Source organism: Cupressus sempervirens, chromosome 2, assembly GCF_028749045.1.
Source record: "Cupressus sempervirens isolate cs-2001-9-10 chromosome 2, ASM2874904v1, whole genome shotgun sequence".
NCBI classification, from domain to species: domain Eukaryota; kingdom Viridiplantae; phylum Streptophyta; class Pinopsida; order Cupressales; family Cupressaceae; genus Cupressus; species Cupressus sempervirens.
The window spans coordinates 249884303-249911031 of NC_143119.1; the positions used below are offsets into that span (position 1 = coordinate 249884303).

Below are 26729 nucleotides of genomic sequence, written 5' to 3' on the forward strand. Positions count from 1 at the left end.
GTTCCAGCATGCCATTGATGGACTTGAGAAGCTGATCCAACATTTGCATGTCAAATTTTGGTTGCTGGGGTCGTTTTTTGATTTTTGGAGCCATTTTTTTCTGTTAAAGGCGTCTGATTTACACTATAGCAACATCTTCTGTTCATCAGGAAGAAAAACGCTTTCTGGGTTTTGTTCGCAGCCTTGAAAAACCATCTGGGTATCTTTTAGATTTTGCATGCAAGCTGTATATTTTTCAGAATCGAGCATGCAAAGCTACAACCATACCCCTCTCCGTTGGCAGCTGCAGATTTGAATGCAGTTTTCAAATGTCTCGTTCTTGCTCATACGGACTCCGATTTTGATGATTCTTGTTATGAACTTGGCTATTTTTTTTGTGCTCTATCCACTATTGGAGTTATTTTTTGATTTTCATGCATGAATTCTTCAGAAATTGCAGATTCTCAGCCGTGACTGTGCACAGCTCTTGTTTTGGAAACTTCGGAGGATCATAACTTTCTCATACGACTTCATATCGAGGCGATTCTTTTTTTGAAAGTGCATGATTTTTCGAGTAGATCGCAGTGGTTCTATTCGTTTCCTTGATTATTGTGCCCAAGTTTCACTTTTAACATATGCTCTTCATGAGGGTTTGTAATGCATTGAAATCAAGACCTACTTGTGGTTTTTTGGCCATAACTTTTGCATATGGAGGTATTTTTCCGATCCGAAAGAAGCGTCGAAAAGCTGGTTTTGAGACAGAGATACTGGTATAGGTTTTTTTGAGTTTTGATACAGTTTGGTTTCCTATTATGGCAATCAAAGTTAGATGTTCTATTTTGCACTCCGGGGGGCGTATCTTGAGCTTTCGATCTCCGTTTTTGGACTTCTTTATATCGCTGGAAAGCTCTTTTTGTGCTCTTTTCAGTGATGTTGGTTCTTGTTCCAGATTCTATTCCAGATACATCCTATTCAGTCTTTTGCATTTTAGCATTCTGGTGGATATTCTGTTTATTTCAGGTCCGGAGATCGATTTTGTTGGTTTAGTTGCTTCGTTTTGGGCTTTACCTTCTGTTGTTTCAGCCTTATATTTTTTCTGATCATTGTTGATATTCATTGTAAGCATGTTTATGCAACGCACTGAGATAAAGTGCCACTCTTGTGTTTTGGGATCCTTTTCATCATTGTGATTCATTGTACTCGCACTATTATATAAAGTGCCATGGGGGGGATAGTTGTTTGCCGCTTATAGGCCCTCTTTCTCTAATTTCTCATGCAGTGTCCATGACACATGCCTTTATTTGTGTTTGTACCTCACTCTCGATGTGTTTGGCTCCTGTGTTGTAGGAGATTTTTGGCCCATCTTTTCAGCTGCCTGTCACCTCACCTACCTTAAGGGGAGGTTATATTGTTGTTCTATGCTTCTTTGGTTGATGGTTCGTGCCTTCTATTTCCATGGAGGTTCCTTTGGTTGATGGTTCGTGCCTTCTATTTCCATGGAGGTTCCTTTGGTTGATGGTTCGTGCCTTCTATTTCCATGGGGGTTCTACAGATCAGCATTTTGATAGAGTTTTGTGGTTCTTCATGCTTCAGTGATGCTGCTTCTTCATGATCACTCCTTGTTCCTATTTTAGGGGACAATTTCCCTAGTGGGAGACTTCTTCAGTTCTTCACTAGGTTCTTACCTCTTTTTGGGGGAGGGTTTTTCCCTTGTGGTTTTCTCTCTTTCCCCACTTTCAGAGGTTGCATCTTCTTGCATTGTACTTGGGTACCTAACATGGCCTCGTTGTCGGGACCCATTTCTACATCCACCTAAGCTTCGCTTATGGGGGGGTGTTAGTGTAGCTTTTTATTTTTTCTATTTTGCTAGGTTTTTCCTACACTTTTAATAATCTCGCTTAGGTTAATAAAGCATGTCTTATTAGGTGAATGGTTATGAGGTGTCATCTTCCTACATGTGAGCATCCATTAGCTATCTTGGAAAGATACTTTGCTATCTTTAGTCCGATAGATGGTTGCTCCTCATTGGTTGGTGTTGCCACCTCCTCCCTCTTCCTAGCCTATATAAGCATGCTACCTGGCTTGTATTTGCATCCTCTTAATGCTATTTTGCTTCCATCATTTGCATTACTCTCTTGGAGACTAATTCTATGATGCTATTTTGATTTTGTATCATTTGCATTCATAGTTTAGATATTTACTCTTTGCACTAGTTTTCTGGGTTATTAATCTTTTCAGATTCTAACAACGAGATTGCCGACTATAATGTCGGCAACAAGGGGACATCTAGCTGGTAAATCCTTGTTTTTCTATAATTTGTTTTGAGTTAATTATGAGTTGATAATATCTACTTTAATCTTGGGATACATCACATAGTGTATTGTTTTTTTTGTGGTAGGAGATGCACTGTCTAGTACATCGTCGAATGCGGATCATAGTGCATCTATTGGTGATAATTCACCATCATTTCTTGGAGCTACCCATGTTTCTAGCATGGGATCTATGGAGACATAGTTGTTGATTGAAAATAATGAATTAATGCCTTTGAAATCTCCTAAGATTCTAGGTACTTTAAATAATTATTTTTTATATTGTAATAAGGATTTTCTTGCAAGATGTAAACATGATAGGAAGTGTTGAATGCAGGGGCTTTTGATGTGGAGTGATGCCTCATGACCTTCTTTAGTGTGTCTTATTGTGCAAGTTGTTTAATTATTTTGGAATTCCTTTTTATTAGGGTTTTGGTAGGATCATTTGAATTATCAATGACAACCTTTTGTCTATACCAGTAATTCTCTAGTTTATTAATTTGGTACATTACAATTTCATGCTTTCAGTAGAAGATACTAACCAATTTTTCTACAAAGAACCAAAAGTGGGAGTCTTCTTTCATATGATTCATTTTAATGGTTTTTACTATTAATTATCCCATGACATTTTTTGCAGGAAACGATACATTTTATAGGAGGCTTTATGACCTCACACTATGAAGATTCGGGCCCACCATACATACTAGGTTGCTGTATATCATAACTAAACTAATTTTATCCCACTATTTTTTTTTATATCATTAATTGGTGCAACATTTTTCCTTTCATTCGGGTCTTTTCTTATACTAGCTATATCTAACAATTTTGTGTTTTTTCTTAAAAGTTGGAACTACCAATCTCAAAAATTAAAAGATGAGCTCATCAAAGATATAGAGCATGAGTTTGGTAGTAATATTTTTTATCGTAAGAAATTGTTACAAAAAGTTGCCAGACATCTTAAGGTTGTGAGGGACACATATAGAAAGAGCCTCGTCCTAAACCTGAAGTACGAGCGTCCTCCCTTTGTTTCAGTGAGGGACTGGAATGAGTTCATTTTGGATGCAAAGGAGAAAGGGCAACATCCAAAAGAAAGTACACCAGAAAATCCAAAAAGGTATCCAATAGTATTAACTACTAGTACATTAATGAGAAAATTTAGGGTTCAACTTCATTATCAACAATTTCAACTAGCTCAATTTAATCTATCTATTGATGAAAGGTATGTAATTCATATGCTGACACAATTGCTTATAAATCTCAATCTCAATCTAGGCATAAATCCTACATAAGATAATATTACAAAATGAAGCCCTTTATTCATATTTAGTGACAAATTTTAGAGTCTATGTCTCCTATGGGTTCTTTTCTCAAATTTTATCTTCGCTGAACTCAAACTCGAATTCAACTAAGAAATTCCTACTCAAAGTTGTGACAACCGAATCTTGTGATATGATGTATCATGTTAGATTTTGAGTCATAAAAATAGGCAACGCCTTGACCACTATACTTTTTGAATTTCCCTTTCTTTTACAATAATTGCTTGCTATCTTGAGTTTCCTATCCCCTATTTTCTTTTGGGTCATGTGTGCATCAAATCTACACTTAATCTGCATGTAAATCCTGATGAAATCCATCATTGAAGATATCAAATCCCATATTCTGTAGTATTTTGTTAACTATGATAACAATATATAATGTTGTCGTCAGTGATTTTTATTTTATACTGTCATCAATTCCATTTTGTGCTTTGTTGCATATCAAAAAAGAAGTGCATATACACTATACATCAGATTTAAGTGTGAAGCATCACAAAATCTAATCTCTATCTTCAGATAACAATGTAGTATGAGAATCCTAAAGAATTTAAAGCTGAGTGTTTCCACCACATCTAAAATCCATTCTTCTTTTTTAGTATTTTTCGTTGCTACTGAAGCTTTGATCACATGGATTATGTGTCTATACCCAACCAATAGATTATCCTTTTTAGGGAATCCCTGCTTTTTCTCCTATGGAAACTCTAAAGAGGGAAACTCATTAAGAGATTTTTCCTGATATCACCCTGCTTCCAATCTTTCTCTTCTATTCCTTAGCTCCTTGCAAGCTCACAAAAGGCATATCAGCTTTGGTAACATGTTAATTATTTGTGTGTAGACTAATTCAAACACATATATCAATGAAGTAAAGAGACAAAGTACCAAGCCTAACACATCTACCTTGGGGGATCACTCTTAAAATACAACATAATGTACAACAAAATTCACAGTGTGTACAAATGACTTTTCATGTGATTTGAACCTTCACCTGCACCTCTTGTTCCTTCACATTCTCATCCTTTTGAATTCAATATTTCTCACTATGTTGTTTTGTCAAAATCCCTAAAATAGGAGTTATTTCTCCAACATACTACCACACATAATCCTCAATTTTTCTATTTAAATTTTGTTATTGTAAATATGAAAGGTATGTAATTCATATGCTGACACAATTGCTTATAAATCTCAATCTCAATCTGGGCATAAATCCTACATAAGATATATTGACAAATGAAGATATATTGACAAATGAAGCTTCTAATATGTTCTCTCTATGGCCAAAGGCACTCACCCTTATAAAACCTTCACCTGCGGGTCCAAACCCACTTCCTGGAGTTGTAACTATATGTGCTTTCTCAAGGATCTCAGTAAAAATATCCCATGAATTTTGACCAGGAAATCAAACCCATACATATGGCTCAATTTTTCCTCCAAAGACATCAAACCCAAGTGAAGTAAATGTTTCCACAATGATTCTAGTATTCTCTTTATAAAATTCAACAACTTCATGCATTGCCTGCAACAAAATTGAGCATCCCACATTAATAATCATCATATGAAAGATTTTAGCACTAATGCAAGTTAAAGTGAACAATCATTATTTTACTCTCAAATAAACTTCCCTACAGCTTTGCAGATCTCTGTGACCAAAACCATGCTTTCTTATAATAAGAAATCTCAATCCAACAAAGGAAAGGTCAAAGAAAATTTGACAACAGCTACCTTATCAATGACTCTTTTTTGAGATATTGTTTTTTCTTTTCATATCAGCAAGAACAAGTATGATTCATATGAATTAGGTAAGTTAATTAATCATTGATAAAGAATAGATAAGGTAAATTATCAATGAGTTCTTTATTTTCCTTTTGCTACCTTATCAATGTCTCTTATCAAAAAACATAACTTAAAAATGATAAAATATGACATAACAGAAACCCGAATATTACATATCTGTCAAAACAACCATTTTGAAGAGCACTTCTTACCTTTAACCCTTCTGGAGAAAGGCAAGCTAATCCACCAGCTTGTGCAATATTAGATGCACCATTGAAACAAGTACACATGATACGATTGAAATTATTTACAACAAGGAATCCATCAGAGAATCGAAGCTCATCAGGAACAATTATCCATCCAAGACGGACACCAGTAAAGCCAACATATTTGGAGAACAATGCAGTCTCAATTGTAATCTGCATCACAATATACAACATTACTAACCAAGTGAGAATGCCTTCAAAAGTACAAAAAATAAATGCATTAAAACTTAGACAATTTCAATAAATGGTGATGCAAAGCAGAACATGTCTAGACTCTAGTATGATAAATAGCATGATTACCCATGTCAATTAAAGGTATGATGCTATACTTTCTTCCCCTTTTTCATATTTTTGGTGGAACATGCTACTTTATGCTAAAACCTTCATGCCAATATATAATAATCCACTATTTAGTACTGATCTTTATATCTATATCATCTAACACATTTCAAACTTTTCATAGGTTGCAGGACACATCAAAGGCAACAAAGGCGAGGCTGGAAAAGGTTGGGCAACACAGACTTGGCTCTGGGGGATATTCAAAAATCAAAGCACGCGTTGTAAGTAGCAATAAATGAATTGCAAAGAAAAATTATTTATAAAATGCAAATAATTTTGTTAATTAATAAAAAAATGCAGGGCGCTGATTTTAATTTGGAGGCCACAGAAGAACACAAAAAAATTGCCTTCAAGCAAGGCTATGCAGCGGTGGCTGAATGCTTACGGCAAGCTTCCATTGCCCCAATCGAGCAGTCTCCTACATCATGTGCACAGGTAAATATGCCAAAAAATATATTAGAAATTGAATACTTGAGCAACAATTTATTTGATAATAATGTGCATGACATTGCAATGCAACCTGTTTATCTTGACACAGATCATACGCTGCATCATGAAGCCCCTGATGTGCATTGTACTGTCGATGGAGGTGCTCATTTGTTACTTAAAACTAATTATGTAATTATTAATACAATTTAACATCTTTAATTGAATTTGGTGTAATCTTTTTGTGTTGAGGATATAGAATCATGTCGTGTTGAACGAGTGTTGGAGGATGTTCAGACTAATTAGTAGGTAGATCATGTGGCACATTCAGGTAAAGAAAATCTATGTTTTGTTCTTTTAAATTAATTTTTTGATTTATAGTTCTTTTACTTAAATAAAAACTTGTAATTCACTAATATTAAATGGTGGGAATTTAACCTCATGAAGTACTAGTTATTGCAGCAGACCCCCCTTTGGTGCAGCAGCCTCATGATGTTCTTGAATGGATGAGGAGGAGACATGTGTTAGAACCAGTAGAGGAGGGGGATCCTAACAAGGACATTGATATTCCTCTTAGAAATTATATGAAAAAAAGAAATGACAAGAAAGCAAAAAATACATGATTATTCATGAATGACTTACTCTTGAATATTGTTAATGAATATTGTGTTAATGAATTATTCATGAATGACTTACTCTTGAATGTTGTGTGTTAATGAATTTTGTGTTAATGAATTATTTGTGAATGTTGTGTGTTTATGAATTTTATGTGTTAATGAATGTTATCATGTGATTATAATTATTGAATGTTATATTTCAAAAATGGATGAATTGAATGTTATTAAATGTTAATGGGGATGACAAGGACATTGATATTCCTCTTAGAAATTTTATGAAAAAAAGAAATGGCAAGAAAGCAAAAAAGATATGAATATTCATGAATGACTTACTCTTGAATATTGTTAATGAATATTATTCATTAATGTTGGGTGTTAATGAATATTGTGTTAATGAATTATTCATGAATGACTTACTCTTGAATGTTGCGTGTTAATGAATTATTCATGAATGTTGCGTGTTTATGAATTTTATGTGTTAATGAATGTTATCATGTGATTATAATGATTGAATGTTCTATTTCAAAAATGGATGAATTGAATGTTATTAAATGTTAATGGGGAATTTAGAGTGATGTTTGGGGGGGTGGGAGGGGCCAAATGAGCTTCCACCTTCACGTGGTTGGCCTTGTTAAGTAGAGAATATTTAACTATTCTTGACACCAAGTGAAGCTCAAACTTTAAAGATAAGCTTATAGTTAATAGTGACAACCAATTAGCAAGTCAAAATGAAGTTCTTCGTTATAGGTACCTTTTTAGTTTTTAAAGCACAATATCATGTTTTAATATTGTATAGTTTTTTTGTCTTAAAGTATTCTTTTACTATAACAACATAATTTATGACCATTTTAGTAATTATTCTAACATCGCTTTATGACAAATCTTGTTTTGGCAAAGATGGCGATACGTGGTGTTGTCTATTCCTTGGGAGATTGGATTGCATAGGTTTGTATCTCAACATCAACATGGAAAATGGTGTGAAATTGCACTTTCCTTAGTCAAATTCAATAGTTTAAGAATAGTCAAATTCAAAAATAAGAAATGATAGTCCCTCCTCATACAATTGAATTTTAATAGGAATGTTGAGAAAACAATAAAAATGTTGCTCCATGAACAAAGTTGTTGTCTTGTAAAACGTGACAAGCAATAAGGGGTGTGCGTATTAAAAACATGACAATTACTGTAGCAGGTCAGAAAAACTCTTTATGCATTCACAACATTCTTTCTAGATTTGTTCTTGAAACCCAAGGTGTTTTTTTTCCCCTATTTTTACTTCCTTTCTTTAATCTTTACATTATGTTGCAGAGCCCCTTCTTGGAGATGAAACTAGCATTCATAATGACAAGCTGGCTATTGAAGCCACTCTTAATGACTTGGTTTTGGATGGAATTTTTGTGACATCAGAAAGCAACACATTCAGCCATGCTTTCAAGTGATATTATTTTTTGCAATTTCAATGGCTACTTCATTTTGGATTAATCATAAATATAAAAAACATTATTCATATTGCACTATAATCTTTTATCCTTATAGAGATTATGAAAAGGAAAGCAAGAGGAAAAAAAGTGTTGAAGAGTTTTACAGAATTCAACACAATAACCAGACTTATGATTTCGTACATTTTATAACTTTCATAAATTTTTTTTTTCTCAAACAGATGTTTTGAAAGATTAGAACTATACACTCAATATTGGAAAAAGATTTTGAGATCTCTTGTTTGTCATAAAAAAGAATGAAAAATTGGGCCTGCTTTACTAACTTATCCAATGCCTTAGGGCATTCAGTTAGAAAATTCAAAATTAGATTTTTAGAGACAACTCTTGAATTCAAATAGTAAAGCTTATATGATCAACATATTGAAAAGTATGAGATATTAAAAGTTTGTCATCCTAAAATGTCTTATTACTCATTGCTAATATTTGGTAGCATCTTCTTATCTTCTTCATTTGTACAAATTGTTTCATTACACTCTATTTTATTATAAATGATTATCTATGCCAGGATGATTTGGGTTATAGAGTTTTTAAAAATGTGGTGTTTTTGGCAGGTTTGGCAAGATTTTTGCGTCGCATCTATTTGGACAGCCCACAATTTAATCTTATGATTTCAATTTTAGTTTGTATGTTCTACAGAATGAGGATCGGTTGTTTCAAAGCAGCTATCCCAAGTTAGTAAATAGTATTCTTGGCAAGTTTTCTGTGCTCATCACTGTGGGTGATGCACACAAGAGAATGCGATCTCTGGAAGTTAATATGATCAATACTGCTAAGAAAAGTGCCAGTTTTTTAGAAGATATTGAGTGACATGCACTCTATGTCTTTGATCAATGGAACCATCAACAGGACATACTTTTCTCTAAGGAGGCTAAAAAGGTATGTTTTTCAGACTTCCAATTTGTGCTTTCCTTTAGAGGGGTCTTTTAGAGGATGAGTTACCAAAGAATACTCACCCCAAATCTTTTTGTTTCTATGGTAAGCAAGATCCTACTAGGTTTTCTAGCTTATCAATACAGGTATAAGATTTCTCATGTCAACCATAGTTTATGCATATATTTGTTGTACTGTTGTTAGGCTGGAAGTAGTAATACTCCAATACATTTATATTTTTACTATATTATAATCTTGTTCTCTACTACAATCGGTTATGGTAATTGCAAGGATGTCTGGAGAGGGAGAGGGAGATGGAGTGTAGTAATGGTAGGTTTGAACTGCAGAGTTTGCTAACTGGTAAAATTACTTCCTCTCATTAATTGCTTTGAATTGAACTACATTGTATTATGTATATTATTATTATTACATGGGGGAATCCCTTTGAAAGCCCACGAGGACTGGTAAAGTCAAGGATTCTTGAAGGATAGCCTATACCAAAAGTTAAATTGTGCAAATATAATTTTAGTAAGAGATGGTATTGTGCCCCTCATTAAATACGTCTTCATTATATTGTGGGCCAATGATAATGGAGATGGTAAGATTATAATAGCTCTAGTTTCACTTTTTTTTAGGTCAAAGTTTGATCTTTTTGATGTGAAAACATGTGTTCTAAGTTTAAAGGGATGTTTTCTTTTGTAGGTGGAACGTTTTCTCTTTATTCTTTGATTTGCCGCTATGTAAATGTTAGCATGATACCCAATCACCAGGAAGAAGACAAGAAACTCTCCTCATATACACTTGATGTTGTAGGTAGACAACCCAATAGAGCCATTAGGATAAAGGAAGCTCTTGAACAAAGTAACTTTGCCAAGAGATGTTTGTTAATACTAGCCCTTATGGGGACATGTATGGTTATAGGAGATGGCGTCCTCACCCCTTGCATCTCTGGTACATATTATTTTTTTTATAATATGTAATGCTTTTTGTTGTTATTTTTCAATTTATTGTATGCTTTTTATATCAATGTTCCAATAGTGTGATCTATTATCATATGTTAGAAATCAAATGATCTCGAAGTCTACTTAATTCACAATAAATCCCTTAGATTGTACAAAATTTGTTAACTTTTCCCTTTCATTTGTTCAAGTAGTTTCACGAACACTTAATTTGTTGATATATTTTAGTTCTTTCAGCAGTGGAGGGAATCAAAAGGGTGGACAAGTCACTCAACCAAGGTGAGTTTTCAGTATTTGCTCACATTATAGTATTTGAGATGGGTAGGAAGAGTGGGTCATTTATTGAAATAGGAAGCACCCAACGTATAAATTTGGTGTATAAAAGTTAATTGTATATTGGTGCATCCTAGACATTAGACAAATTGGATAACAATTGCTCATACCTTCCAAAAGTATTTGACAGTTATAGTTATAGTTATATATGCGCTCTTATGATGATGTGATTGGAATTGTAAGTTTTTTTTTCACATTCATCTGTTTAAAAAATAGATGAAATTATTGGCTTTCATTCCTAATAAATAATTATTTTCTACTTTTATTCTTCCCTGCAGGAACCAAAATTTAGACGTTGTGCCAATTATTGCAAAGGCTTTGCTCTCATAGGAGCCTTCTAAACTCCACAAAATTTGAGTTGTAAAGCATAATTGCTCGGTGGAAACAAGATATCATGCACATTTCTTCCTCCTTCCCATTGTTTTGTATAAAATAAATCATTTGACAAACAAAACAATGGTATGGAGGTAGAAATGTGCATGATACCTTGACTCTCATGCATCAAGCAATTATGTTTTATAATCAAGTTTTGTGCAATTTTGAATGTTGCCTATGAGATAAAAGCTTTCACAAAAAAATTGGGACAACGCGTCTCAATTACGACATATCTTGGTCTCAATTGCGAAATATCTTCATCTCAATTGTGACACCAAACTAGAAAATTTTATGTCGTGAGTATGGCACCAGCGTAGATAACTAAGGGTTTGTGGTTGGAATTCAGAAGAAAAATTGGGTAGGTTTACATCAAAATTGAGACGACTTGTGCTCGCAAATGAGAAAATAATAGTTTAGGTTGGCTAGAGAAATCGACAAAATTCATGTCGGTAAGTCCACGTTTATGAAGTTGAAATTGCGACTCGCAATGAATGTGGTAGAAAATTGATGAAATTTGTTTGACAGCAACTTTGGTAGCTTTAGTGACCTACTCTCTTAGAAATTGTGACCTTTTTGCGTCGCAATTTAGCCCTAAATTTAGTAGTGATTAACACACAACTGTCCTAGGGTTTCATTCATTTCCAAAGTGCCAATATCTTGAATCATACATTTAAAGTGAGAATGAATGCCATTTATCAATAGTACCTTTGGAGGGATTTGAGACCACGCTCCACTTGAATCTAGGGTTTTGACTATTGCAAGGGTAAGTTTGAAGTCTAGAGCTTTCCATTCACCATGAACTAGCATGTCAGAACCTTGCTTTGCCTTGAAACTATTGGATTCCATGTTCGCTTGGTAGGGTTTGAGAGAATTTTTTTTGTAATAATTCATTCAACTCACTTGGAAGATCTAAAGATCACATTGCACAATAGCTCTGAACAATTCATGGTGAAAATGACTTCGATTTGATTTCTTTTATCAAATTTCACCATAAGTGCTTGATATGGATGGTAGATCAAGTTGATAGACTGTCATCCACTTCTTTGCATTTATTACTTGGAAAAGTCTTCCTTCATTCAATAGCCATATGAAACCTTAGTTACTCTCAACCTCACTCGGTAGAGTCTATGACCCAACCTCACTCGGTAAAGAAGGTAACTTGGTAGTGACTATTACCCTTTTCATTTGGTGATCCCTTTGTATCTTGAATACATTTATGGATCTTCTATCTTTTCAATCTAGAACTTTTTTGAATGTCTTCTTTGGTAGCCTAGTCCTAGTTTCTCCTTTGAGATATCAAGTAGAGATTGTGGAGTCACCCATTCTTGAGTGACTTTTTCATCATTGCTTGGACTTTCATTCTTGGTAGACTTTGGAACACATTACTGTCTCATCTATTTTTGGATGTTATCAACTTTTTCCTTCTTCTCATCTTCAATTCTACCAGTATTCATGTCATTCTTGGCAAGATGACCAAGTTCAGCACAAATGAAACATCTTTTAGTAGTATCTCTTTTCCTAATGTTTTACAGAATTCAATCCAATGTGTCCAAATTCTCCACAATAATGACATATGCACCAAGTGTTGTAGTCCCAACCAAATATAGCTTTCACAATTTGTTCTGTTGGATTTAATATCTTGGTTTTTATTTTTGATGATTTGTGCCCATGCCTCTTGAATTTGTGACATTTTCCTTCAAATCTTGGTTTTTCTTTGCATTCATTTTCTCTATGGCCATGTTGATTGCAATTGTAACATTTTTTCTTGAATTTTGCTTTTCCATTGCTCCAACATTTCTTTGATGTATGACTTATTTTTCCATAGTGATTGCAAGTAGGTCTTTGATTCTTTTGAGCTCCTCGCTTGGATGATTCTCCTTCTTTTGTATATCCAATTCTTGCTTTTCCTTTTTGTCTATAGAGATTTTTCTCATTCAATTGCTTCATGTCTACTTGGGATTTCATCATTCTTTCGTTGATTTTCCTTTTAGAGTTTTGATCATTTTGTAATCTTTCATTTTCATTGGAGAGCTAATCAATGAGGTCTACTTGTTGAAGGGATTGGTGCTAGATTTCATTTTTCTTTCCTTCTATCTCTCCTTTTATCTTGTTCTTCTCTTCCATGACTTCACATAGCCTTACTGAATAAATTTCTTATTCTCTTCTTAGTTTTATTACTTCTTTTTGTAGGGAACCATTATTTTCTAGGAGCTCTTTGATTGCTTCATTGGCTTCATCTTGATTGCTTGAATGAAGATCTTCAATCTTTTCTTCACTGTAGAGATGATCATTCATTTGAATTAAAAGTTCTTTTCTTCTTTTTAGGGATTGAGAGAGTTTCTCCTTTTCTTTCTTGAGTTTCCAAATCTAGCTTCTCATTGTCAATAACTTTTTCAAGCCTTAATATCTCCATGGATTTGATATTTGCTCAAGCTATTAAAATTTTCTCCTAAGAACCACAATGCTTTGATAACTATTGGAAATATTCTTAACAAAGCTAAGTTACTGAGAGGGGAGGGGTGAATTAGTAACTTCTAAAATTTCTACAAATTTAACTCTTAATCCAATAGTCCACTTAGCATTTAATCTTTTACATATAATTTGATCTAATTTTATGCATAAGAAATTGAAAATAGGAAAGCATTCATAACACTTTGACACAAAGATTTGGTGACCTAGAAACCTTCCAAATAGAAAGTAAAACTAGGGTGGGGATGATACCCACAAGCTTTAGTACTACAATAGAAAGTTGGCCTATTAAGGCTTAAATTTGTCACTTCTAATGATCTGTCCTATTAGGAGCAATAAGGACTACTAGGTCCACCTTGTGAAAGGATTTACAAACATACAATGAAGTATGCACTTGGTAAAGAGATTTACAAAAGACTATTAGGTCTACCTTGTTAAATAATTTTATCGATCCACTTGTTAAGATGAAATAGTAGGTAATCTCTAATCTACAACTTGATTTGCTAAATGAGATTCCTTTAAGTGTAAAAATCACCTTGTTGTGATAGATGAATCTTTGCTACTCCTTATACTGTTGTAGCCTTTGTAATTCACACTTTTTTATCTTCTCTTAAGATTACATTACATATGCATCATTACTACACACATTGGATGTGATACAATATAATACATATATACCAATCCAATTATACAAATTACAAATTTGGCCACAATACAAGTTTACACAAATATTACAAAGTCAGCTCAAGTGTACTAGACACTTAGGCTCTGAATACTAACTTGGTGAAGTTTTGATACTTGACATCCACTGTCAATGCTTGGAATCATCATGCACTCAGTATATGTAGAAGCTTGGTCCATACTGATCACTTTCAAGTAGTCTTAAGCTCGGTCTTCACTGGTGACTCAGTAAATACTATGAAACTCGTCATATAAACTGAATCACTTGTTTACCTCTACATATCTTGGTAAAAACTATCACCTTAAACTAGGTATAAATTGAGTCACTTAGTTAACACTAAGTAGCTTGATTAACACTGGACTTACATCACATTAATTGTGAACTCGGTAACTGCTGCATAGCTTAGTATGCATTGGTAAACTTGGCATACACTAAGATGCTCATTTTACATTGCTGATCTTTACGGTAATTGTTACTACTTGGTAAACACTGGAATTTATTCAAAGGACTCAGTAACAATTGCAAAACTTGACAACAACTAAAATTCTTGGAAAACACTATTAACTATATAATAATCTTGGTAGATACTTACAATCTAAATAAGTGTATGTCACTAATAACAAACTTGATTGTTATGTCATTAATGTTGCTGCTATATGTTTAGAGAAGAACTATAGAGGCAGTGACAAGTACAAAAGTAGAAGAGATGAAGACAAAAGGGACTATAAAGACAAAGGAAAAAAGTCATGCTACATTGCTAAAGAAGAAACAAGAGATGAATATGATGAACATGATGATGAAGTGGTTTATGTTGCAATGAAGAATGAATCTGATGAAGAGGAGGCAACTGCACTTGTGACTTGTTTGAACAAGAATGACAGGTCAATCATTGATAGTGGGTGTTCACATTACTTGACTAGAGATAAAATTAAGTTCATTACCTTGAATTGTTATGATGGAAATAGTATAAGATTTAGTAATGATGCACCATGCTTGATAAAAGGAAAAGGTTCTATCAAACTCATAGATAAGATTTTATGTGAAAATGCATACTATGTGGAAGGACTTAAGTATAATCTATTGAGTGTGTCATGATTGAATAATTTAGGATATAAGGTTGAGTTTGAAAACACGATTGCTAAGATATATAACACTGATGGAAAACTGATTGGAAAGGGTGATCAGACTAGGAGTAATCTATTCTATCTTGACATAGAGGATGCTACTTATCTAATTGCAAAGTTTGATAATGTGTGGCTATGGCACAAAAAATTATTTCATGTTAATTTTGATAACTAGGTTAGTATTAGTAACGTGAGAAAAGTTAGAGGTTTTCCTAAGTTGAAGAAGCCTGATAACATAATGTGCAAACAATGTCAGTTAGGAAAAATGACAAAGTCAAGTTTTAAGAGTACAAATCATACCTCTATAAAAATACTAGAAATTCTTCATAATAACTTGTGTGGACCAATTGAATTGAAAAGCTACAAAGGAAATAAACACATTATGTTGTTTGTTGATGATTATTCTAGAATGATGATAGTTATGTTCCTAAAATAGAAATTTTATGCTTTCCAAATGTTTAAGTGGTACTTAGCAAGAGTTGAGAAGGAAACAGGTAAAAGTCTAATTTTTTTGATATTTAAAAAAGGAGGAGAATTTATATAAAATGAGTTTGAGATGTTCTGCAATGACAAATGAATCAAAAGATAGACATTTTCCCCTAGAACGCCTCCACAAAATGGAATTGTTGAAAGAAGGAATAAATTTGTAATGGATTGTGCTAAAACACTCATGATGGAGAAAAATGTTACTTTGAAATATTGGAGGAAGTTTTAAGTATAGCTATGTATGCCTTGAACTATGTACAAGTCAAGAAAGGTACTCATTCAACACCTTTTGAACAATGGTATGGATACTCACCCGATGTAAAATATATTAAGGTATTTGGAAGAAAATATTATATTCTAAAAGACTTTAGAAATGGTAAACTAGATGCAAAAAGTGAATAAGGTATATTCCTAGGCTATACTACAAGAAGTAAAGCTTACAAGTGTTTAAATACTAACATTAAAAAAGTTGTAGAAAGTGCAAATGTAAACTTTGATGAATATACAAAAGCATGTGAGATTGAACCTATGAAAGAATTAGAAGAATACAAATCATTTATATACTTTTATGATGGAATGCATACTGAAGAAAATGCTCCAAAAAAACCACAAGTTTGAATAATTGTTGAATCACATAATATGAATTCCAAGTTGTATTTAGGATCCGAGTCACATTTAGATGTCAAGTTACAAAATGAAGTTGCAGTGCATTTTGATTTTATAATTAGTGTACATGAGAGAGATGTTGAGCTACTTGATAGAGATGTACATAGTGACTCTAAAGTTGAAAGACCAAATGAAGAAACTTGAAAGAGACATCATCCTACTACACAAACTATTAGAGATAAAGATGCTAGACTAATGACAAGAAACAAATTGAGAAACGATACATCTTTGTTGAACATGAAAGAACCTAAAATAGTGAAAGATGCCTTGGAAGATATGGACTAGAGTAAAGCAATGGAAGAATATATTGAACAAGTTGAGAAAAAAAAATATGGACTCTAGTTCCTAGACTAGAAGACAAAAATATGATTAGTACCAAGTGGGTATTCAGAAACAAGCTAGATGAAAATGGTGAAGTCACAAGGAACAAGGCAAGACTAGTTTGCAAAGTTTATGCACAAGAAGAAGGAATTGACTATGGAAAATATTTTTCTCCTATTGCTAGATGGGAAGGAGTAAGAACTATGCTTGTTCATTCTACATACAAAGGTTTCAAAGTTTATCAAATGGATGGCATACTAGAGGAGAAAGTTTACATAGAGAAACCAAAAGGATTTTTTGATGTCAACAATAAGAATATGGTATGTAGATCACACAAAGTTCTATATGGTTTTAAACAAGCACCGAGAGGATGGTATGAAAGACTTCATAAGTATCTTGTAAAGATTGGATTTGAAAGCACTAATGATAACAACAATCTATATATGAAGAGTGAGAAAGGAAAAGGTATTTTGTTATCTAAATTTTTAATTGATGATATCATATTTGGAGGTCAAGATGCTTTATGTAAGGCTTTTGCAAATAAAATGAAGCAAGAATTTGAAATGTCTATATTTGGGGAGATCAAATTCTTTGTGGGTTTGCAAGTATATCAGATGAAATATGGTATATACATCACTCAATCAAAATGTGTCAAGGAGATACTAAAAAATTTTGGATTGGAGGATTCCAAACTAGTAAGTACACCTATGGTGATAGGACTTAAATTATTAATGAATGATGATTCAACTGAGGTGAGTCAAACACTGTATAGGTCTATGATTGGTAAATTACAATATGTAGTACACAACAAACCTAACATTGCATTATCTGTAGGTATAGTTGCAAGATTCTCTGCTAATCCCAAGGAGAATCATTTGATGGCTATAAAAAGAATAATAAGATATCTAAAAGGAAAAGAGGAATATAGACTATATTATAAGAAAAATGAGAAATTTGAATTAAGAGCCTATAGTAATTTTGATTGGGCTGGAAACATTGATGACAAAAAATGCACCAGTGGAGGATCATTTTTCTTAGGCAAGAGGCTAGTTACATGGATTAGTAAGGAACAAAAGTACACTTTAAAATCTATTGTTGAAGTTGAATATGTTTTTGTTATTGTAAACTATACAAACATTGTCTGGATCAAACAACTACTCAAAGGTATGAAAGAAAAGATCATAGAATTAGTGATACTTTATTATGACAATACAAGTACTATAAACATATCAAAGAATCTTGTGATGCACACAAAGGCTAAGCACATTGCAATTAAGTATCATTACCTGAGAGAATTAGTTCAAGACAAAGTGGTGAACATGAAATATGTTAACACAAAAGAAAAAATTGTTGATATCTTCATGAAAGCTCTACCTAAGGATGCTCATGAGTATCTAAGAGGTAAACTAGGGGTGATACCCCTATCAAAGGCTATCTAAGTAACAAAATGATTTCCTTGCATTAAACAAGTTGAATGTCATGTGTTACAAATTGATGGAGTGGATCTTATTTTAGGAACTACTTAAAGAAATCAAAGAACTAAAACTACAAATCAGTCACAACCAAAGTGACAGAGGGAGAGACTGAAGAAGCTTATATCTACATGTTAAGATGACAAGTCTTTGGCATTGTTGTCAAAGAGAGAGAAATACAATAATGAATAAAACTGATCCTAGAGGGAGAGATTTAGTGATGAAAGGAAAAACAAGAAAGAGGAAGATAGTTACTAATTAGGAGAAATACAAGAGATTGGAGATTGAACAAAGACGAAGAAATACTAACACCTACCTAGTAAGAGGGAGATAATTGTAGAAGGGAGATATAAGAAGTAATTCAAAGGGAGTTATAAGGATGACACAAGGAGTTTTGTAACCTATTCAGAAGATGAAAGTTGTTGATAGAGGGAGAAATTCCAATACAAGGAATTATTTTCTTTTTGCTATTTTTTTGGTCTTATTGTTTTAACCTAGTTAGTTTGGTTGATCAATTTGGTTTTCCATTAATGCCAAAGAGGAATATTGTTGAAAGAAAGAGATTTTTGAAAATAGATTGATACAAGTATGATCAATATGTTTCGATCTTAATCTATCACTGATGTCAAAATTGCTATTTTTCAGTAAGACAACTACTTATATGTTTTAAGTACTATCACTTACTTGATTGATGAAGAGGATTTGATCAAAAAGATGTAACAATATCACCTAGAGGAAAGATTGAGTTATGATATACAAATGAGTACAAGAATAAGGTAAGATAGTGATAACATGGTATATTTATAATCTACTTAAGGTTGCAAAGATTTCTTAGATGAAGAAAAGTTTAGAAGGAGAAGTTAAACAATGTTTGTTTGCAAAGATTGACTGAGTGGATAGTAGGTGTCGAGAAAAGTGAGTACAAGATGAGCAGAAAATTAGTTGGAGTTGAGTAAAAGTTCATCTTAGTGAATGCCAAGAAAAATAGTGGATGCTAAGTAAATTTTAGTTGATGCTAAACACTAATGAACTTTAGGTCATGCCGAGTGATTCCATAGAGGATGTTGAGCAATGCAGTATGTGCCGAGCATCAAAAGCAAGATAATGCCGAGTGATTGCATTACTTGAAAGATTGTGAATTTGATGAATCTGAGCTAACAAATTTGTTTCTTAGATTGTGTGAACCAAGTGGAAGATAAGATTAATGAGATGGTGGCATAGAATTCAAGGTAAACCATTTTGAGGTGAACTCAAAGAGGATTCAAGAAGTTTTTAGAAGTGATATGGAATTAAGGGTAGATTCATTGAATCCTACCTAATCTATCCTAAACCTTAAATTGGACGATGGAGAATGAACAACAAAAGATTTTAATTTCCTATTTGTAGGGATGGCTAGTCAGAAGTAAGGGTTTTCATATGTGAGAACCTAAGGAAGAAAAGAAGTCAAGAGAATTGCTTCATCAAGTGACCTAAGAAAAGAGTGTACATTGGCATGTTAAGCAAGAAGGCTTAAGTGTGTGAATGCTTGAAGGGTAAAAGAAAGGGCAAGATATATGATTTGTTTATTATAGATCTAAGGCTTTTGGGTTTGTTGTTATGATGCGATGTTGGTAGATTTTGGACATGTGAAATTATTGGTCAAAAGGATTTTTTAGATGTTTCATTTAAATGAGGGTTTTAGAGGGAGCTTGAAGAAATGACCTCCTAGGTAAAAACAAACCTCAACATTAGATCTAGATCGATGTTTTCATAAAATTTGATATATAATATGCCATAGTTTGGCCATGTTTAAAAGAAATGAAAGAGTTTTTTAGTTTTAGCCTATGATGGCTGTCAAATTTAATCATGTTAGAATTTTTGTCACAAAAAAATATATTTTAGTGAAAATGATAAAAAAAATTGTTTGGTAAAACGGTCATAAAATTCTCTCATGATATTAGATTTTATTCTTATAGGTTTTGGAAAGCTAATTCAGAGTACTACAACTTGGTGTAGGTTTGTTTTTGTGACTTTGATATTTTGTTAGGTTTTAAGAGCCCAAAAGTCAAATGATGTTTATTTTGAGCACAAATTAGGGCATAACTTGGGCATATAGAATCAGATTTTAGACTTCAAGTAGTCAACAGAAAGCTCTTGGAAAGCTCTACACATTGGTTTAGATTGGGTATATGTTTGGCATGATTTATTTGGTGATATACTAATATGAATATTTTATTATATATATTGACTATGGTAACATTGTGAGTTTATCACATTGTATGTTTGGAGATTTAAGATTTGATGTCATTGTATACTTAGTTCATATTTTAGATTGGTCTCATTATGATATGGTTATTAGTATTTGGCTTGGATATGCATGATGACTTTTTGGGTCTACAAGTTGTATAGTGTTGGAAGTGGTCTATACTTAGAGGTTGCATTTATGTCTTGGATATGGGTTGTCTTTGCCCACCGATCTTTCATTATTGATGCATATTCAGATTGGTGGATTGGATCTAGGTTGTCTATGCCCCTAGTCACATGATTTGCTGATTTTTTCTTTATGTAGAAGGGATGAGATGTTTTTACTAGGTGCATTCATGGTGGAGGATTGTGGTTGACTATTTTATGTTGATAGGTTGGACATATTGGGAGTCAGGTGCTTGGTTCATGGATGTGATCATGGTGTCATGGATTTTGAGATGACATGATTGGATATATAGATACATCCTTGATGTTCATTGGTTTGGATTCCTAATTTGGTTATGGAGGTATATATTCTTGGTTGAGGATCATGGTTAGTTTGTTTCTTTTAAAGAGCTCATGATGTGCACTTTGAGTTCTTTGATTGTTTGATTCCTTGGTTGATTTTCATGGTTAGATGATAGATTTTTTATCATGATGTCATGGATAGCTTGGATACATGGTTTAGTGGGAGCTTGTGGTAGTTATGGGGTGAGAATGTAAGGTTAGTTCATGGTTTGGTTTGTATGTTCTTTTGTTTGGAGATCTTGGTTTCACTTGGTACTGATACTTTGGTTGTGTGAGTGTAGACTTGGAGGATCTTGATGTAGGAAATATATTTATATGATGCCATGGATGACTTATTACTATGGTTGGATGGAATTTATTGGCATTGATATATTTATTAAGTGTTTGCAGATGTTGGAGGTTTTTATTAGATCCTCTTGCTACGGAAGCATCTTTGACATTTGCATGGTACACTTGTTATCTTCATGGTGTATGAAGATGGTTAGATCTTGAGGACTCATGGGGTTATTGGTTATATTCATGGTGTGTGGAGACAGTTCTTCATAGTATGTGGAGATGCATTTCTTCATGGTGTTTGGAGATGGTTTCATCTTGAAGACTGATGGGGTTCTTGGTAAACGTGTGGTATATGCTTTCTTTTGACATGTTATCCTTGGTGATTAGCATGGTTTCACTTTGATGTCATGGTATAATATTGATGTGTTTAGAGTTCTGATATGTTATATTATGTTCATATGGAGCATGATATCTCTTTGGTTGAGATGGTTAGGTCATTTTGTCATGTTTATGTTCTTGAGGCCATGGTTTGAACTTTGACATTGATCTTGGTTTAGTTTCTTGGTATTGAGTACATTGATCATAAGCTAGATACTTCATGATATTTCTATGTTGCATTTGGAGTTAGCCTGGATTGATTGGTTTCAAGTGCTCATGGATACTTAGAGATGGTGGTGATGATGATTTCTCTTGGATTAGAGAATTATTAGTTGGGAAAATTATTTGGTTTCAGCAGGAAGTCTAAGGGGTATTCACCTGATATGGACTTGAGAGGAGATTGTTCTTATTTGAGTTTTTGTTGGAGACTTGGCTTTCTTGATGAGCATTCTCATTCCCCACTCTTGGTCTACTTGGAATTTTTCTACTTGATAGATATAGCCCATTTTTTCTCTTAGGTGCATTATATTTATGCTTTTCTTTCATGACTATGGATCTTGAGATATGGTACATGAGTTAGTTATGGAGGATTCATCTAAGATGGTTTAGCATTGGTTATCTCCATGTGCATATGTTGTTCTGTTGGTTAAGTTTGGGATATGGTTTTATATTGGGCATATTGCTTAGACTAGGAATGGTTTATGAGTTTGATCTTCTTATGAGAGGCTTACATCCATGATTATTTATATGGTATGGTTTGGGTGTTGTTGGTTGGGATTCTATGTAGGAGATCATACTTCCATAGTTTACATCTAGATGTGTTTGTACAAGGACATGATATAGGTTATGATTTGCATGGTTTCTCTTTGGTCCTAGTTATCCTCCTAGATGTTCAATTTTTATTACATTAGGTTTGAGATTGGTTAGAGATTGTGATCATTGGTTTGTACTCATGTATTTCATGTTAGATGACATGGTTATTTCTTTATCTCTTTCCTCTGGTGGTTGTAGAGAGCTTGGGAGACTATTGGAGATTTTTGATGAGAGTTGTCATTGTAGATTATTGGTTTATTTGTTGTGGATGTCATTGAGACTACAATATTCACTTCTTTGAGATGTTGTGAGTGGATTGGTTATAGATTTGACATTATCTTTTGTAGTGGGAGCTTCTTGGTATATATGTAGTAGGTTTTTCTCTTGAGGCTTGTCGTTATAGATTACAAATTGGATATATTGATGATGTGAGATTCAATTGTTATACCTTTGAAGGTATGGATAGTTGGATGGGTTTGGCACTTGTTGTAGGTGCTATTTCAACTATGGATATTTTGACAACTACAAATACATGTGATTACCTTTGAATTAAGTTTTTTGTGCTTGTTATTTTATTTGGTACAATATTTTATGATTTTCTAATGTGAGAGGTTGGGTGGCTTTCTCTTTGGATGGCTTCTATCTATGTCCAATAGCAGTGGCATAATAGGAGGTGAGATCATTCATGTTGGATATGATGTATACTTTGATTTTGTTGTGAGTATTAGGATGGAGCACATGGTTTACTTTGATCCATGATAGTGGATGTGTTAGGAGGGATTGCTCCCTTATTCATTTATGTGGCTATAGATTGACCCTATGCAATGTATATAATAAGTGGGAGATTGTTGAGATAATGGGTGTTGTACACATTACATAATATTGTTATATTATTTTATTTTATTTTATAATTTTGCACCTAGATGGATGTGCAACATGTAAAGATTCCCATGGGATATAATTAATGAGTTGTATTGTAATATTGTGATAATATTTCATGTAATTATTTAATATTGGAGAAAATAATTAAATTCCAATATTAAATGTGGGGTCAATGGGTTAGGTAGCACATAATTTCAGCACTTGGTTTATGTAATACCACTTGGTGGTTTTGTGGGATATGATACTATATAAATAGCCACAAAGGTAGTTGATAGTGTGAGAAGACAGAAGGTAAAAAAAGGCAAGAGTTGAGTAAGACAAGGCTTGATAGGTTAGCCAAAGGAGCATTTGTGAAGGTTAGAAGCATAGCATGGGATGTGTTGATTCATGATTGTTCACATGAATTTCTTGGTTGTGACTATGGCATTGAAGGCTTCCATGGTTGTATTATAATGGTATTTTTGCTAAATAATACATGGTGATGGATGCATTTGGAGGTTGGGTTTTTTCCCTCAATGAGGGTTTCCCAGGGTATATCTTGTGTCATAATTTTTTTTGAGTATGTTTTCTATTCTCTTGCATGTGGATTTCAATTGCATGTTTATTTCAGATCTATCATGGGTTATGTGGAAACAATTATATTCTTTGTTGCAAGTTTCCTTATAGTTTTAAGTGCCTTTTTACGTTGTTTAATGATTTTTATTAATTCTATTATTAAATACTTAAATAATTAGAAATGAATATTCCATGTTGGATCCATTGATTATAGTGCTATGAATAAATACCTTGTTCATTTCATGAATTTATACAAAATAGACTATTTAAATTATTATTTAAATAAAATTAATTAGATGCTTTAATTACATGATTTCATGTAATTATCACTTTGGTTATTATTATTGTGAATCTACACTTGATTGTGTTCATTTATTATTCAGGACTTATTTCTCTGGCAGTGGCACATGGAGTTAATTATTAGATCTCTCATGTTGAGCCAATATCATCCCTATAAGGGTGATGTATCTTTATTGTCATTTTAATCCTTTGGTAAATATTAAATCTAGATTAATAATGCATTATGTGATTAGACATGTGAGTGTGTCTATGCATTTAGGATTTTACAATGGTCACAAAAAAGATTAAATCAAATGTTGTTTAATGGGTTAGAAGGGTTTAATTATTTCATTTAATCTTTATTTTATTGCCAACTAATTTGTCATAGTTGAATTCCAATTCAATTGGAATCACTTGATTTAATTTTGGTTTAGGGAGCCAATTAGATTATTTAATTGAAATAATCTAATTAATATATCACTTTGCAAAAGCACATATATTGGCTAAAAGTGAGAAATTGATGTTTTGTTCATTGTAGGAGTTTGGCTCGGTGAATCATTGCAAGGTCAGTCTCAATGGATTCATATCGGGATTGCTTTGCTATGCCAATGGTTTCATCCAATTTGGCATCCTTGTTATTTTATGTTGGTATTTCTCATTTTGTCCTCTTGGCTGTGAGGAAGGGCTTTTGGGTTTTAAAAGTTTTACTTCATTTCAGCTTATGTTTCATGTTTCTAAATGTTAGGGAGTGGAGATCTAGTGTTCCCTACATTTTTATGCATTCATATCACCCAATTGGATGAGGGTGAGCATTTCTATTTCATAGGAAATCATAAATGCAAGTTTAGGCAATGTTATGCTTTTGGATTTTTGTAAAGTGTCTAGGTCCATGATTTTATTTCAAAAGTGTGATGTTGGGTAGATTTGATCTGTGGGTTTTCAATTCTTTTGAATTCTAAGATATTTTAGTTTTGGGTGTTTTGGCATTGTCTCATTTTGCATGCCATCGGGGATTTCGCCCATTTCTTCATTTGACTTATTTAGAGTTTTGATTGTAGCCCTTGCCTTAATGATTAGGATAGTGGAATTGAAATGGTTGTAGGACATTCTAGAGTATTTTATTTATCGATCTAAACTCATGTTTCCATAGTGGATTATGTGGACTTGTGTCCTTTGCCAAATTTTCTAGATTGGAATCTATGCCTATTTGGTGAATGTTATTGGACCATTGGTCTTGTGACCCTACTCATGAATTAAGGTTTTAGTTTCATTGTTATCAAAAAACTTTGAGTTTTTGGCTTTTTATCCTTGCCTCAGTTTGTGTGTCACCCATATCTTGTTGGAATTTTGGTATTGTTTCCTTGAATGGTGTAAATGGATCGTATTCCATATTTTCTTACATTTTATGTTTCACCTTCATGGATATTAAGATTCTTGTAGAATCTGTACTCCTAGATTTAGGTTGGTTGACTAAGTTCATGATGCTTGGTGATTTATTGTTCATTGTGATTCTTGTAGAATCTATACTCTCAAATATAGACCAGTTGAGTGATCTTGTTATACTTGGCATTTTGATTGTTTCTCATCCAAACATTATTATTTATGATCATCATATAGCTGGTGTGCCCACACACGAGCATGTCAACATGCACTTGTTGGGTTTTTTCAAGACTTGAACTACTAGTTTCTTTTAGTCGAGTTATATTCCTTGGGGTTGGGTTGGGAAATTGCATTGCCTATGGGAACTCATTGTTTGATGAGTATGGGTATATAGGGTAGACCAGTGGAAGGGATTTTCTTGTAATCCTAAGTCATGTTCCTGATAAGGTATATGTGAAGAAGTTCCTAAGAAGAGATAACAAAATTAATTCATGGGTAATTAACTAAGATAAGAAAATTTTACATACATGTATAGCTAACCCAAAGGTATGTGCCCATCAGTTTATCCAAGGTCCAAATGTGTGCATGGTTCATTTGAGGACATAGCACAATGGCATCCTGAGGGAGAGTTTCCATACAATATTTAGCTTGGTCTCCACAATGCCAAGTGATCTACTCTCCACTAGAGTCTGTACATAGTAGACCCATAGAGCATCTGACGAGGACTTGTTGTATTGCATTATCTCATGATCTTGGTTTCATTCCTCTGTACTATTTAGCATGAGTGTTAGCCATAGGTGATTGTGTTATACATTTATGGTAAGATCATTATCTCCATCAGCATAGTGGGAGTGAGCCTATGGGTACCATGTGGTTGGGAAGTATAGCTACCTATACCACTACTAGGGACTGACGTATAGAGATGGTCTATTTCTAGTTGTAGGCCAATGCTAGATATTCACTTGGTACCTTGGTGTACCAAAGTATGTTCTCTAGTGATTTATGTTTTATAGTGGATGAATTTGATATCATGCTTAGATGATGATTAGTATGTTACTTGATGCATTCCTCTATCATGATATTGTTTCATATTGCTACATGATATTTCGTACCACTACTTTGGATTAGTGATGCTATTGG

General features: G+C 33.3%; 1 pseudogene; it reads right to left on the reverse strand.

The window, feature by feature from the left end:
* LOC149571995 (protein CTR9 homolog) overlaps positions 1-5814 on the reverse strand; it is a 175722-nt pseudogene extending 169908 nt beyond the window's left edge.
* Between the last annotated feature and the right edge of the window lie 20915 nt (positions 5815-26729).